Here is a 14,205-nt window from a genome sequence, read left to right as displayed (position 1 = left end):
AATACCATCCATATTTCACAAGGGCCAGTGTTGTTAGATGAAGCCATCCACATTGCAACACGGCCTGTGCTACTGGCTGAGGCCATCCACATTATACAGGGAGCATGTGCTCCCTGTGCGGCTATCGTCACCACACCAGGGCCTGTATTGCTGGCTTAGGCTATCCACATTGCACCAGGGCTAGTGCTCCCTCTGAGGCCAACTTCACGACAGCAAGGCCTGTTCTGCTGTCTGAGGTCATCTACATTTCACCAGAGCCTGTGTTGCTGGCTGATGTGATCTACATTACACAAGGGCCTGTGCTACTCGTTGATGCCATCCACATTAAACCAGGGCCAGTGGTTTTGGCTGACGACATTCACATTACGCCAGGGCCTGTTGTGTTGGCCAATACCATCCACATTTCACCAGGGCCAGTGTTGTTGGATGAGGCCATTCACATTACACCAGGCCCTGTGGTGGTGGCCAATACCATCCACATTACACCAGGGACAGTGCTTCCCGTGAGGCCATCTTCACAACACCAGGGACTGTGCTGTTGACTGAAACCATCCACATTACATCAGGGCCATTGGTCCTTGCCGATGTCGTCCACATTTCACCAGGGCCAGTGGTGTTGGCTAAGGCCATCCACATTACACCAAGGTCTGTGGTGGTGGCCAATACCATCCACATTACACCAGGGACAGTGCTTCCCGTGAGGCCATCTTCACAACACCAGGGACTGTGCTGTTGACTGAAACCATCCACATTACATCAGGGCCATTGGTCCTTGCCGATGTAATCCACATTTCACCAGGGCCAGTGGTGTTGGCTAAGGCCATCCACATTACACCAAGGTCTGTGGTGCTGGCCATTACCATTCACATTGCACCTGGGCCAGTGTTGGTAGATGAGTCCATCCACATTACAACAGGGCCTGTGCTACATGCTGAGGCCATCCACATTATGCATTTGAATTGGGAACTCGCACGAAACAAAGTATAGGTTTTCATTATGTGAATAACTTGAAAATCTTAGCTCAAACAGCTGCAAAACCTTTTTGCCCTGCATGGGGATATCGAATTCTATAAGATAAATCCATGAATATGTGTGTCTGAGTCGTCTATCAAAAGTTACAGCGATTTATATGAAGTTGTGCAAAAACGCTTTATTTCGCCAAGACAGTGCGTTTCTGACGATTACATGCATTTGAATGGGGAACTCGCACGAAACAAAGTATAGGTTTTCATTATGTGAATAACTTGAAAATCTTAGCTCAAACAGCTGCAAAACCTTTTTGCCCAGCACGGGGATATTGAATTCTATAAGATAAAGCCATGAATACGTATATCTGAATGTTCTATCAAAAGTTACACCGATTTATATGAAGTTGTGCAAAAACGCTTTATTTCGCCAAGACAGTGCGTTTCTGACGATTACATGCATTTGAATGGGGAACTCGCACGAAACAAAGTATAGGTTTTCATTATGTGATGTCAGTGGTGTGTGACATTTTTAAATACGATGAAGGAATACAAGACAGTCAAAAGGAGTTTCATAGAGCTACGTGCACGGGTGAGTGATCGGGTGATACTCATAACCGAGGCATTGCAGTCAGATTTATTTATACCAAGAGACAGTTGCATAGCATTTCCTGTTTTTCAAGCTTACTTATCAGCATGTGTGTGTGTTCTGTGTGTGTGTGTGTGTACGTGACAGGATGTAATGGCATGTGATACAAAAATATATGAACATTTTAATACATTTGAAAGCTTTATAACGGAGGTATGTTTTAATAATACACATCTGCAGTTTAAACTTAAAAGTTACTCCTATCATTCCCTGCTGTTGTTCAAATATTTTGCATCTTATCAACTTCTAGTCACTTGCGGGTACATTTTCATTTAGCATAGTTAAATGTTCAACATTATAAATTATTTTTCCTTATTTATATGTCGTCCTCTTCTTCCTCAGAGTCTGTGTCACTTTCATTGTTTTCAAGGAGCATCATAGTCTCTGGTGGGGATGTGACTTGGGGAGTTATGGCTGTTGCGATAAGTCTGTTTATCAGTGCTCTGATACAAGGTATGCAACAGCATCCGCACAAGGTGAGTATGGCTGCGAATACTGCTACGGATACCAGGATTGATGACACCAAACTCCAATATTTCCCAAACATGTCCATCCAGTTGTCCCACGTGGAAGTGTCAACTCCAGAATGCTCCTTCATCTTTTTATTCAGGGTCTTCAGGCCCTCTAGGGCTCTGGTTAAACGTCCATCAGCTGCTGTGTTTTTTGGGATGAAGGTGCAGCATCGCTCTCCAAACATCGAGCAAACTCCATTCTTCTCGCTCAGTAGCATGTCCAGCGCAATTCTGTTCTGGAAAGACATCAGTGATGTAGCTCTCAGTTGCTCAGCTACTGCATGGAGGCCCGATTGTGTCAGGTTTCCTAGGCATTGCACATTGTAATGGACGTAGTTTATGCGGTCCACGTTCTTGTTGATTGTGCACCACCAACATATTGAATTGAAGATTCAAAACCGGCAGCCACTTGGTCCACCAGTTTGTATTCATCTGGTACTCCTCGGGGAATTCCTATGGCGTCGACATAAGTTGGATCTGGTCCAGGTTGTACTGGTGCCGATCTCTTCTTTCGGCCCTCCAGTTTCAGTTGTCCTGCTGTTATGGTGATGTCAGTGGCTGAGAGTTTGATGACTTGGACGGGCAGCAACAATGACACCAGTCCACACATACCAGTCCAGTTTCCGGGCAGGCGGTCGTACAGTTGTGGGTCCCCGCACCACCACCAGACATCGGCTCTGCTCTCTGGTTTGAATGAGGGGTCCACTTCTGTAATGGTTAGACAGCTTGATGCATTAAGGCTTCCCAGCCTCTCTCCTGGACCTGTCATATTTATGCAGGTGTGGTTTGTTGCTGTCACGTCTCGTGATAAGATGGGTTTTCTCTTTTCTTGTTTGGTGATGGGGAAAATTCTGTCTCATTTTGTGCAGTTTGAGTTTCCAATGTTGGTATAGTTCATGACAGCTGTCAGGCAATCTTTTCCTATAGGTGCAGGTACCACTCTCAGTATTGGTCTTGGTCCTAGGCAGACCATGCAGTCATCACTAGCATCTTGAGCTGCTTGTTCTGCCAGCAACAGCCAGTTGTTTGTGTGTCCTGTGATACCTGTGGTTATTCGGAACCAGTCGTCTGATTTCAGTTTTGGTCCTACTATCATCACTGCTGTCATGGTTGTTGATAGTGGGCCTTTGGTCAAAGCAGGAGTTGTGTCTGTAGAGGAGGGGCTCGTTGCGGTGTTTACTTCCTTCGTTATGTTGTTACATATTGACAAGAAATGATGTGGGTCTTTTCCACTCTTGTATATGAACAGGGTTAGATGATAGCAACTTGAGTCTCCTGCCAGCGTTCCACTGGATGTTTTAGTTGTTGGAACCAGGTGGGTTCTTTTCTGTGAACTTGGTGGTTTCTCCAGCAGTGGGTTGCTTTCTGTGTTGAAGTTCAGGATCAAATGATCATTTGCTTGAGTCAAGGCCAGTTGTTTTGAAAGATTTTTTGCAGACCCTTGTAGTTTATCTTCTTTGTATGGTGTCCAATCGTTTCCAGTATAAGTGAAAACGGTGTCCCAGCCTGGGTTATTGCCGTCCGAACTGGATAGGTACCAGTTGTAGCCTTTCTAGTCACTGGCTTTGTATCCATCCATCCATCCATCTTCATCCGCTTTATCCGGGGGCCGGGTCGCGGGGGCAGCAGCCTAAGCAAAGAGGCCCAGACCTCCCTCTCCCCAACCACCTCCTCCAGCTTATCCGGGGGAATACCAAGGCGTTCCCAGGCCAGCCGAGAGATATAATCTCTCCAGCGTGTCCTGGGTCTGCCCCGGGGCCTCCTCCCAGTGGGACATGCCTGGAACACCTCACCCAGGAGGCGCCCAGGGGACATCCTTGTCAGATGCCCGAACCACCTCAGCTGGCTCCTTTCGATGTGGAGCAGCAGCTGCTCTACTCTGAGCCCCTCCCGGATGGCCGAACTTCTCACCCTATCTCTAAGGGAGAGGCCAGCCACCCTTCGGAGGAAGCTCATTTCTGCCGCTTGTATCCGCGATCTCGTTCTTTTGGTCACTACCCACAGCTCGTGGCCATAGGTGAGGGTAGGGACGTAGATCGACCGGTAAATTGAGAGCTTCGCTTTTACACTCAGCTCCCTCTTCACCACGACGGACCGGTGCAGCGTCAGCATTACTGCAGCTGCAGCCCCAATCCGTCTGTCGAACTCCGGCTCCCTTCTCCCATCACTCGCGAACAACACCCCGAGATACTTGAACTCCTCCACTTGGGGCAGGAACTCATCCCCGACCCGGAGTGGGCACTCCACCCTTTTCCGGCTGAGAACCATGGCCTCAGATTTGGAGGTGCTGATCCTCATTCCCGCTGCTTCACACTCGGCTGCGAACCGTTCTGATTATTACATGCATTTGAATGGCGTTCTCGAACGACACAAAGTATAGGTTTTCATTATGTGAATAACTTGAAAATCTTAGCTCAAACAGCTGCGAAACCTTTTTGCCCAGCACGGGGATATCGAATTCTATAAGATAAAGCCATAAATATGTGTGTCTGAGTCATCTATCAAAAGTTACAGCGATTTATATGAAGTTGTGCAAAAACGCTTTATTTCGCCAAGACAGTGCGTTTCTGACGATTACATGCATTTGAATGGGGAACTCGCCCGAAACAAAGGATAGGTTTTCATTATGTGAATAACTTGAAAATCTTAGCTCACACAGCTGCAAAACCTTTTTGCCCAGCACGGGGATATTGAATTCTATAAGATAAAGCCATGAATACGTATATCTGAATCTTCTATCAAAAGTTACACCGATTTATATGAAGTTGTGCAAAATCGCTTTATTTCGCCAAGACAGTTCGTTTCTGACGATTACATGCATTTGAATGTGGAACTTGCACGAAACAAAATGTATAGGTTTTCATTATGTGAATAACTTGAAACTCTTAGCTCAAAAAGCTGCAAAACCTTTTTGCCCAGCACGGGGATATTGAATTCTATAAAATAAAGCCATAAATATGTATTTCTGAGTCTTCTATCGAAAGTTACAGCTGTCTTCATGAAGACCATGAAAAACGCTTTATTTTACCACGTTAGTGCGTTTCTCGCTATTACATGCATTTGAATGGAGTTCTCGAACGAAACAAAGTATAGGTTTTCATTTTGTGAATAACTTGGAAATCTTAGCTCAAACAGCTGCAAAACCTGTTTGCCCAGCACGGGGATATTGAATTCTATAAGATAAAGCCATAAATATGTATTTCTGAGTTTTCTATCAAAAACTACAGCTGTCTTCATGAAGTTGTACAAAAAGGCTTTATTTCGCCAAGACAGTGCGTTTCTGACGATTACATGCATTTGAATGGGGAACTCGCCCAAAACAAAGTATAGGTTTTCATTATGTGAATAACTTGAAAATCTTAGCTCAAACAGCTGCGAAACCTTTTTGCCCAGCACGGGGATATTGAATTCTATAAGATAAAGCCATGAATACATATATCTGAATCTTCTATCAAAAGTTACGCCGATTTATATGAAGTTGTGCAAAAACGCTTTATTTCGCCAAGACAGTGCGTTTCTGACGATTACATGCATTTGAATGGGGAACTCGCACGAAACAAAGTATAGGTTTTCATTATGTGAATAACTTGAAAATCTTAGCTCAAACAGCTGCAAAACCTTTTTGCCCATGTTGAAATCTCCCAATTCTTTGAATCTTTGGGCTGAAGGAGGGACAATACTCGGTGTATAAATGCTCAATCAACAATCATTTATTTCCATACAATTCAACAGTCAGAGCATTACAACGTCCGGACGGGAGAGATGCTACCAGAGGGTCAGGCACATGTCTCAAAATGGTGACGGGTTGCTCAGCTTTTTATAGTCTCTAGTGGCCCCCAGCTAGTCGTAAAAGCCAAAACATCACATTTTTTCTCTGTTACAGCGCCTAAGTTATGACCTCGGCAGTTGTTTCTCTGCTTTCTGTAAGGTGGGGGTGTGGAATGTGGTCTATCTATCTCCCCTGTCTTTAGACACAGAGTCTCCTGCTTACAACCTTCTCTTCATGATTCAACAATTAAGCATGTCAAGAAAACAGTGTAACACATTCCCAGCAGATCAAGGATACAGAGTGATGCACATTTATCTAATGAACTAATATGTGAATATGTTCTGTTAACTCAAAAATATAATGAGAACTAAACTACATACAGCTCACACACTCTATATTAAAGGGTATAATGTGATCTACAGCAGTATTCTAATTCAACTACTTTGATTACATATATAAGGTAACATATAATAACAGAATAATCTAATAATTCCCCCTTTTGATCTCTGAAAGAGATCACTTACAACATGCACTCCAGGGTCGCAAGGTCCAAGTTTTCTTGATCCTGAGGCCCTCTGTCCCCCTTTAACGGGTGGACCATATGTGGGATGACCTCTGTGTTCACGCAGTTCAGATGCAAGCAAAGTTAGATTTACAACCATAACAGCAGTTACAGATGACTCTCCCATCACTCCCCAATTCTCCCACAGCTTTATTTTGGTGCTCCAGTTTTCCACTCCCATTTTAATGCCCCCTTATACCTTTCAAATGTACTTAGACTAGAACCTCTGTCTAAGGAGCTTTTAACCTTTATTTTTATTGCTGCAGCTACCAGTGTCTTCCAGTTGGGTGATTCTCAGCTTCTTTCTTCGACCTCCGGGGTTAGACCACCCTTTAGTCATTGCACAGTTCTGGGGATTATTCTGCCCCGATTTCAAACAAAGATCTGTGTATTTTGGGGTCACCGGCGTGTCCCCCTTTTTGCCAAGAGCCTCTTGAACCTCGTTGGTCTGGTGTTCCTGGTTTTCGCCAACCCCTTCATGGTTATTGCTGTGTTTGTGGGATCCATCTTCTCCAGGAGCCCAAACGTCATGACACTTGACCCCAGTTGCTGTCTCGGCAGTCCCTACATCTGTCCCTGCTGTGAAGGGTCCTCACATCTCCGGGTCCCCGTCTGGTGTCTGTTCCTTTCTCTGCAAGAGACAGAAAACCAAAACACCTCTCTCCCTAGCCTTGATAATCTAATATTGTTATCCATTGTTCTTCTAATGATTCAAATTTGGTTTAAAATATTATGTTCAGGATTTATTCTAATCATAATTTATGTGTGTGTAAAAGAAATCAAAAATTAGTGAACCCTTTCTAAGTCTAACACATTACCATAGCTAATTTATTAAACACAAAAATAAACTCATAGAAATTTTCATATCACCATTGTTTGATGTTCAAACTCAACTTCCACTTCCCCCTTTTTTGACACACTCCCATGTGTCAATTCACCGGAGCTAGACACTTAAAAGAGAAGGTTGGTGACATCATATCTCAGAAAGTATCAGAAATTCTTCTCTCGAGTACCGTTGCTCCAGCCTTGTCATCCCTGAGGATCTTCTAAAGTCTGTCATCCTTCCATGCCCTGGTAACTGGTCCATCCAGAGCTGTAACATTTTGAAATGTACATACAACAAGCCAAACCACACCTTGGTCACACCAACCCTCTTCCGCCCCGAAGATGTCCAATGCCATCCTAGTATGGACTGTCAAAAGTGGCTTTAACGCTGACTATCCTGACAATCCATTTTATAACGTTTCCTGGTCAGATTTGCCAATCTCTGCACCAGGGTTTTAAACTTTTCGCCATTTTCATTAGTTGTTATTTTTATTTAGTTTCGACTCCAGATTTTCAATTTTTACCAGTTGTAATTAGTTTTTACCAATTCTTTGCTAGTTTAGTGTAGTTTTTATTTTCTGAAAATCCTTAGTTTCAATTTAGTTTTAGTTGTGTTTTGCAAAAATTAAGCGTAACAAAATTTTAAATGGTACATTTTAAATTGAATTTATCCAAACTAAACACAATATTTTCTTTATTTACTTTGCTCTTGTTCTTTTTCAGTACCACATCCTATCAAATGTCCCTGTCGATTATATTCTACATTTAATAACTTACTATTTCAAGTGAGAACCTAAATCACGTGGACCAATGTTTATTATTGCATATCTCTATTCTGAATGTGGCCAGTCATTCATAGGTATTGTTAAATTTTGGCGATTTTCCTCTATAAAATTTAATTGACTTTTTACAGTGGCCTGCTATGGTTAATAATAACATATTCCAGTCATGAGTGGTATCAAAAGTCTTCTCCACTGTAGCATTTGGCATTCCCAATAATATAACATGATACCTTACTCAAAACACAGCTAATATAGCACAGTTTTCTTAATGCAAACATCGGTAACTCAAAATCAGCAACCACAGTGTTAAGTCTGCAGTTCATACTTATGTGAAGCTAGAGTCTCCTCCTCCAGTCTCTCTTATCCTCCTGCTCCTGAAAAAACAAAACAAAACAAAGCGAAGCATCCACCCTTCTCTTGTCGGCTGGGTGAATTGTTTATTAATTGTTTATTGGCATTTACTAATCCTAAAGTTGGTGCAGTCATTGTCTCAGTATCAAGTCAGTTAAAACTTTTAGTCGTCAGTCCATCACAGTCCATTCACATGCATACCTCCATACACATTCATACCAGATGTTGCTGATAATGGAGTCTCCCGCGCAACCTATTCGAGCCTCCATCACCAGCAAGATGACGTCATCATTTTAAAGGAAAACAATTCCTTGTTGTTTTTTTGGGCCGGATTGACTCGGTGCAATCCTTTTAGATCAGTGTTCCCTATAAGTGAATTTCTCCCAAGCCAATTACAATCATGGAGAAGCACACTTTGCAACTGTTTACAGTAATAATATTTTATAGCGCTTTAAATTTCAATCTTTCAGGCCTTGTTCAAAGAGCTGATTGTTAAATCATGAACTCACAAAATATCAACATATCACCACCGGTGGATCACACCTCTCAGATGTTTTTTCTCCAGTGCACTGTAACAAAAACGAAAACAGACATAACCAACAAAATACTACTAAAATAACACAAACTAGGGCCCGTTGCAGACATGTCCAAGCATAAAACTATCCCTCTCTCGCTTACGAGAAAGAACACAAGCCAAAGCTCACTGATAAAATCAAGCTAGCGCTAAACAAAACCAAACAATCAACCAGAAATTCACAGGAACATTTTGCTTCCTGCCGGGACAATATTGTGTGGGAATGAGAACCTCAGGTGCCGTAACACCTTTTGTTCCTCCTTGAATTAAAACTCAATCACAGAAAATGCCGTACTCCGACCTAAAACTTACACTATTAATTCATCAATTTCACTCTGTGCCACTGTTCCTCATCAGGGCTGTGTGAAGCACAGCAAAGAATTCAGTCAAGGCCTTGAGCCATAAACAGACATCACGCACAGACATTGTTTTCATAACCAAACTTTTTTAGACCTTATTCCTAAAATCTACATAAATGCCCTCTGGGTGACATATAACACATTCTAAGTATTTAATGGTAATCAATGGCTCCTCATAAAAATTATGCATTGGGATGTTTGTGTGCAGCATTTTGCATATCAGCATAAGCAAAGCATTCTTCATTGCATCAGCGTGTATGTGTGTGTGCGTGTGGATCACTCTTCATTGCACAAGCGTGTGCATGTGTATGTGTGTGCATCACTTCTCAGTGAATCAGCATTCGTGTGTGTGTGTGTGTGTGTGTGTGTGTCATTTCTCACTCACTCAACGAGTGCACGTGTTCATGTGTGTATTCATTCTGAATCTGTGTGTTTGGAGACGTGTGTGTGTGTGTGTGTGTGTGTGTGTGTGTGTGTGTGTGTGTGTGTGTGTGTGTGTGTGTGTGTGTGTTCATCACTTTCCTGTTCTGGTGTTCTGGGTAAACCACGGCCTGAAGCATGCCCTGGGGTCCTGCCCCCCTCCTTTTCAGTTTGTTTGCGACCATTGCTGCTGCTGCTGCTCAAAATTCAGTCCGTCCTGGTTCTGACCCCAATTGGGGCAGTCCTTTCTCCAGTGTCGATGTTCACCGCAGGTGAAACCTGCATCTTCTTCTGTGTTTTTGTCCATTCTGAGGTGCCTTCTGTCCTCAGTTACTCCTCTTGTCTCAGTCACGCCCTTTTTGCCGCCCGATCATCCGTGTTGGTCCATCACTGTCCTGCACAGTGTGAATGCAAAGTTATCAAGGTCAGCATTCTTTCGCTCGGCCTTACTTTTCATTCGGGCTTGGCGGGCGTCTCGTCACAGCTGAGCTCTGTCAGCTGACGCAGTCTGGGAATTTTCCCCCGTGTAGTGAAACGGGCCTTAGGTTTAGTGCTCTCTGTCTCGGCTGCATGAGATCACATTCCTGCAGGTCTGTTGACATTCTCAGGTCGTTGTTGTGGGTCCAGCTGTTGCAGCATTTGGTCAGTGTCACGTATGGGGGAGAGCAGGAGTCCAGTCAGCCTCGGCTTTCAGGGCCGGCAAAGCAGCCTGTAATTAAATATGTATAGAAAAAACAAAAACAAAACAAAACAAAAACAAACAAAAAACAAAAACAAACGAACAGGAAAATGATGTTGTGTTGGCTGTGTTATTCAGAGGGGAGACAATGGGGCCAGGCCCTGTGTCAGCCTTCTCTCCCCCTTTTTTTGTTTTTTGTCTCCCGATATAATCAACTCCTAACCCACCAAGTTGACAGGACAACACCGGTATATGTTAAAATTCTTAAGATCATGTTTAAAAGCCCAAAAAAGGAACTTTCTTTCATTCAGTAATCACTTTTATTAATCAATCAACAGAAAACATGTCACAATTTGAATCTTTTAACCACTAAATTTGTTGTGTCTTGCCTGGTTGGTTAGACCAGTGTTCCTTTTTTTTTTTTTTTTAGTTAAATTGTTGTCCTGCAACCCAGAGGGTTTCTTTGTCAGTAATGTATAGACTTCATAATTTAAGTATGTTAATTTTTCTTTAACCTTGCTGGAAAATCTTCACGTGTTCATGAGTGTAAGCTGTTTCTTCATTGCGTGTATGTGCATTTGTATAAAAGCAGGTTAATTTTATCTTTTCTCAAACTAGGCGTTACCTTAAAAGGAGCCTTTCTCTCAGATTTCTCTGCTTGTGTGTTTTTGTTTCACCTTTTTGTTGTGATGCTCCGGACGCCTTCCCAACCTCCACAAGTCCGTTGGCCCCAATTTTATGTGTTAAAACTTCTCTTAATTTCTCCTCTAATTCTCTCCTCGCTGCTGTCTTTTTCACAGCTGCTGATTCGTGCTGGGTGTGGTTCCCATTACCTATAATTTTGCTTCGACCGCTGTGCTTGTGGGGGCAGTTGGTCCAGGTCCGCAGCTTCCTGTATTAACACACTAAGAGATTTATTTAATTTCATTTTCATCACATGTTAAACAGATAAGCAGGCAACCCGCCTACCTTGACAGCGTAAACTGTACGCCAGTCTCCCAACACATTCCTCTCTGTACTCCTCCATAATTCTCCACTGCACACCTCTTACTATCTCTCCTTTTTATTTTTATTACACCACAGAGTAATACACCCAATTATGCCCGTCTATCTCTATGTGGCTCCAAATTCCCTCTTTATTTTAATTTCACACTCGTCAGGGGACAGGCACACAACAATTTCAACCACTGAAACGAGGAATTCAACCTTTTTATATTTCTTTACTAATCTAGACTCAACCTTTGTTCGCAAAATGTGTCTTGTTCTAGTCCGGAATAAATGTGAACCCGTGATTACACGGCCGTTCCAGTGTTATTTCCGTAGCTATGCGGGGGCCCTCACCTCCCCAAGTCACCACCTCGGCACCCGGACGCCGCCGGTCCTGCCCGCGCGTCCACGAACAGGAGGGTCGCTACTCCATAGGCAAAATGTTCCACAGGTACACTAGGCATCAACCTTTGATCCTAAAATGTGTCTTTGCTCTAATGTCCTCCTAATCAAACACATCAACCGTCACTGTCACTGTGTTCAGACTTCACACACACAAAAAGCACACTCAGCGCGCGCCTCACCCACAGCCAGAGCGCGCCTTACACACACAGCGCGTTTCACCATCAGTGAGACACACAGAGAGCGCTCCTCATCAGCAGAAATTTGCACAGAAACCTCTGAGCTCAACTATTAGATCTTCTGAAGCACACTGCACCATAGACCAAAATACCCCTTTCTCTGCGCTTATGACCGCCACAACGGGGCAAAGTCGCATCATAAAAGTGATGCTTGCATCCCCGAAGTTATACCCGACATCATAAACCAGGTTTTGCTCTATGTACTTCTTGGCAAGTAAAATTTTACTTTGTTTTATGACCGCAGCCCTTAAAAAAAAAACTCGACTGACGCCACAAACCACCGTCAAGCCTCTGTTCAATGTACTAAAATTAGCACCAACCACTACTGCACTTCACGGCCGCACCACCGGAACACGGCCATATCATAAACCAAACCTACGGACGTGTTTCGCTCTCGCGTTGCCAGCGTTCAACCGCACCGTGAAGCCAGCATCTGCTTTTCCTTAAATCAACTTCTATTTCATGGCCGGCAAGAGCCAGGACGTAACCGACACCATAAACAAACTTCAAACCTCGACTTCAATGTACTGAACTAATGGCCGCGTCTTCAGAAGAAATTCTAATGTATTATTGCTACAGAAGCCAGTATTAGACAAAATTAAATGTGGAAGGTAAAGTGGCTGCAACTAGCTCAACGTAGTATCTTATTAGTTTCTCGGTAGAAGCAGTTTACTGCAACTAGCTCAACGTAGTGTCTTATTAGTTTCTCGGTAGAAGCAGTTTATTTAACACACTGGGATTCAGCCTCAACTTATGTTGTTAGTATCTTGTGCCAAAAACCAGACACCGACAAATTTACTGTGAAAATACATGTGACTCAGTGAACAGATTAATTTGGAAAGCCCAATATGCACATTTGGTATTTATAATACAACAGGCTGTGCTTACCTTTTTATTTTTGGACCGGTCCTCTGTTCACCTCGCCTCACGATCTCACCAAAGGTCAAATCTGCACCTCCTCAGCACACCAAAGATCCGGGTCACACGGCACCAAGTTGTTGAAATCTCCCAATTCTTTGAATCTTTGGGCTGAAGGAGGGACAATACTCGGTGTATAAATGCTCAATCAACAATCATTTATTTCCATACAATTCAACAGTCAGAGCATTACAACGTCCGGACGGGAGAGATGCTACCAGAGGGTCAGGCACATGTCTCAAAATGGTGACGGGTTGCTCAGCTTTTTATAGTCTCTAGTGGCCCCCAGCTAGTCGTAAAAGCCAAAACATCACATTTTTTCTCTGTTACAGCGCCTAAGTTATGACCTCGGCAGTTGTTTCTCTGCTTTCTGTAAGGTGGGGGTGTGGAATGTGGTCTATCTATCTCCCCTGTCTTTAGACACAGAGTCTCCTGCTTACAACCTTCTCTTCATGATTCAACAATTAAGCATGTCAAGAAAACAGTGTAACACATTCCCAGCAGATCAAGGATACAGAGTGATGCACATTTATCTAATGAACTAATATGTGAATATGTTCTGTTAACTCAAAAGTATAATGAGAACTAAACTACATACAGCTCACACACTCTATATTAAAGGGTATAATGTGATCTACAGCAGTATTCTAATTCAACTACTTTGATTACATATATAAGGTAACATATAATAACAGAATAATCTAATACCCAGCACGGGGATATTGAATTCTATAAGATAAAGCCATAAATATGTATTTTTGAGTCTTCTATCAAAAGTTAAACCGATTTTAATGAAGAACATGAAAAATGCTTTATTTCACCACGTTAGTGCGTTTCTCGCTATTATATGCATTTGAATGGAGTTCTCGACCGACACAAAGTATAGGTTTTCATTATGTGAATAACTTGAAAATCTTAGCTCAAACAGCTGCAAAACCTGTTTGCATAGCAGGGGATATTGAATTCTATAAGACAAAGCCATGAATACGTATATCTGAATCTTCTATCAAAAGTTACACCGATTTATATGAAGTTGTGCAAAAACGCTTTATTTCGCCAAGACAGTGCGTTTCCGACGATTACATGCATTTGAATGTGGAACTTGCACGAAACAAAATGTATAGGTTTTCATTATGTGAATAACTTGAAACTCTTAGCTCAAAAAGCTGCAAAACCTTTTTGCCCAGCACGGGGATATTGAATTCTATAAAA

General features: G+C 42.8%; 1 long non-coding RNA gene and 1 pseudogene across 1 annotated transcript; both read right to left on the bottom strand.

Annotated features, from left to right (window-relative positions):
* Positions 1–1,979: 1,979 nt before the first annotated feature.
* LOC146707098 (uncharacterized) lies at positions 1,980–3,678 on the bottom strand (annotated as a pseudogene).
* A 2,136-nt stretch (positions 3,679–5,814) lies between these two features.
* On the bottom strand, positions 5,815–9,726 carry LOC146707097 (uncharacterized). Its single transcript, XR_014920752.1, has 2 exons — positions 8,009–9,726; positions 5,815–6,243 (listed from the first exon to the last, which is right to left on the bottom strand). It is a non-coding gene; the product is annotated as an uncharacterized LOC146707097 (long non-coding RNA).
* Positions 9,727–14,205: the final 4,479 nt, after the last annotated feature.

Source organism: Copadichromis virginalis, linkage group LG6, assembly GCF_057382275.1.
Source record: "Copadichromis virginalis isolate Kocher_CV1m ecotype Utaka linkage group LG6, C_Virginalis_male_GT1.1, whole genome shotgun sequence".
Classification (NCBI taxonomy): Eukaryota; Metazoa; Chordata; class Actinopteri; order Cichliformes; family Cichlidae; genus Copadichromis; species Copadichromis virginalis.
This window is presented reverse-complemented; position numbering and strand designations above follow the sequence as displayed.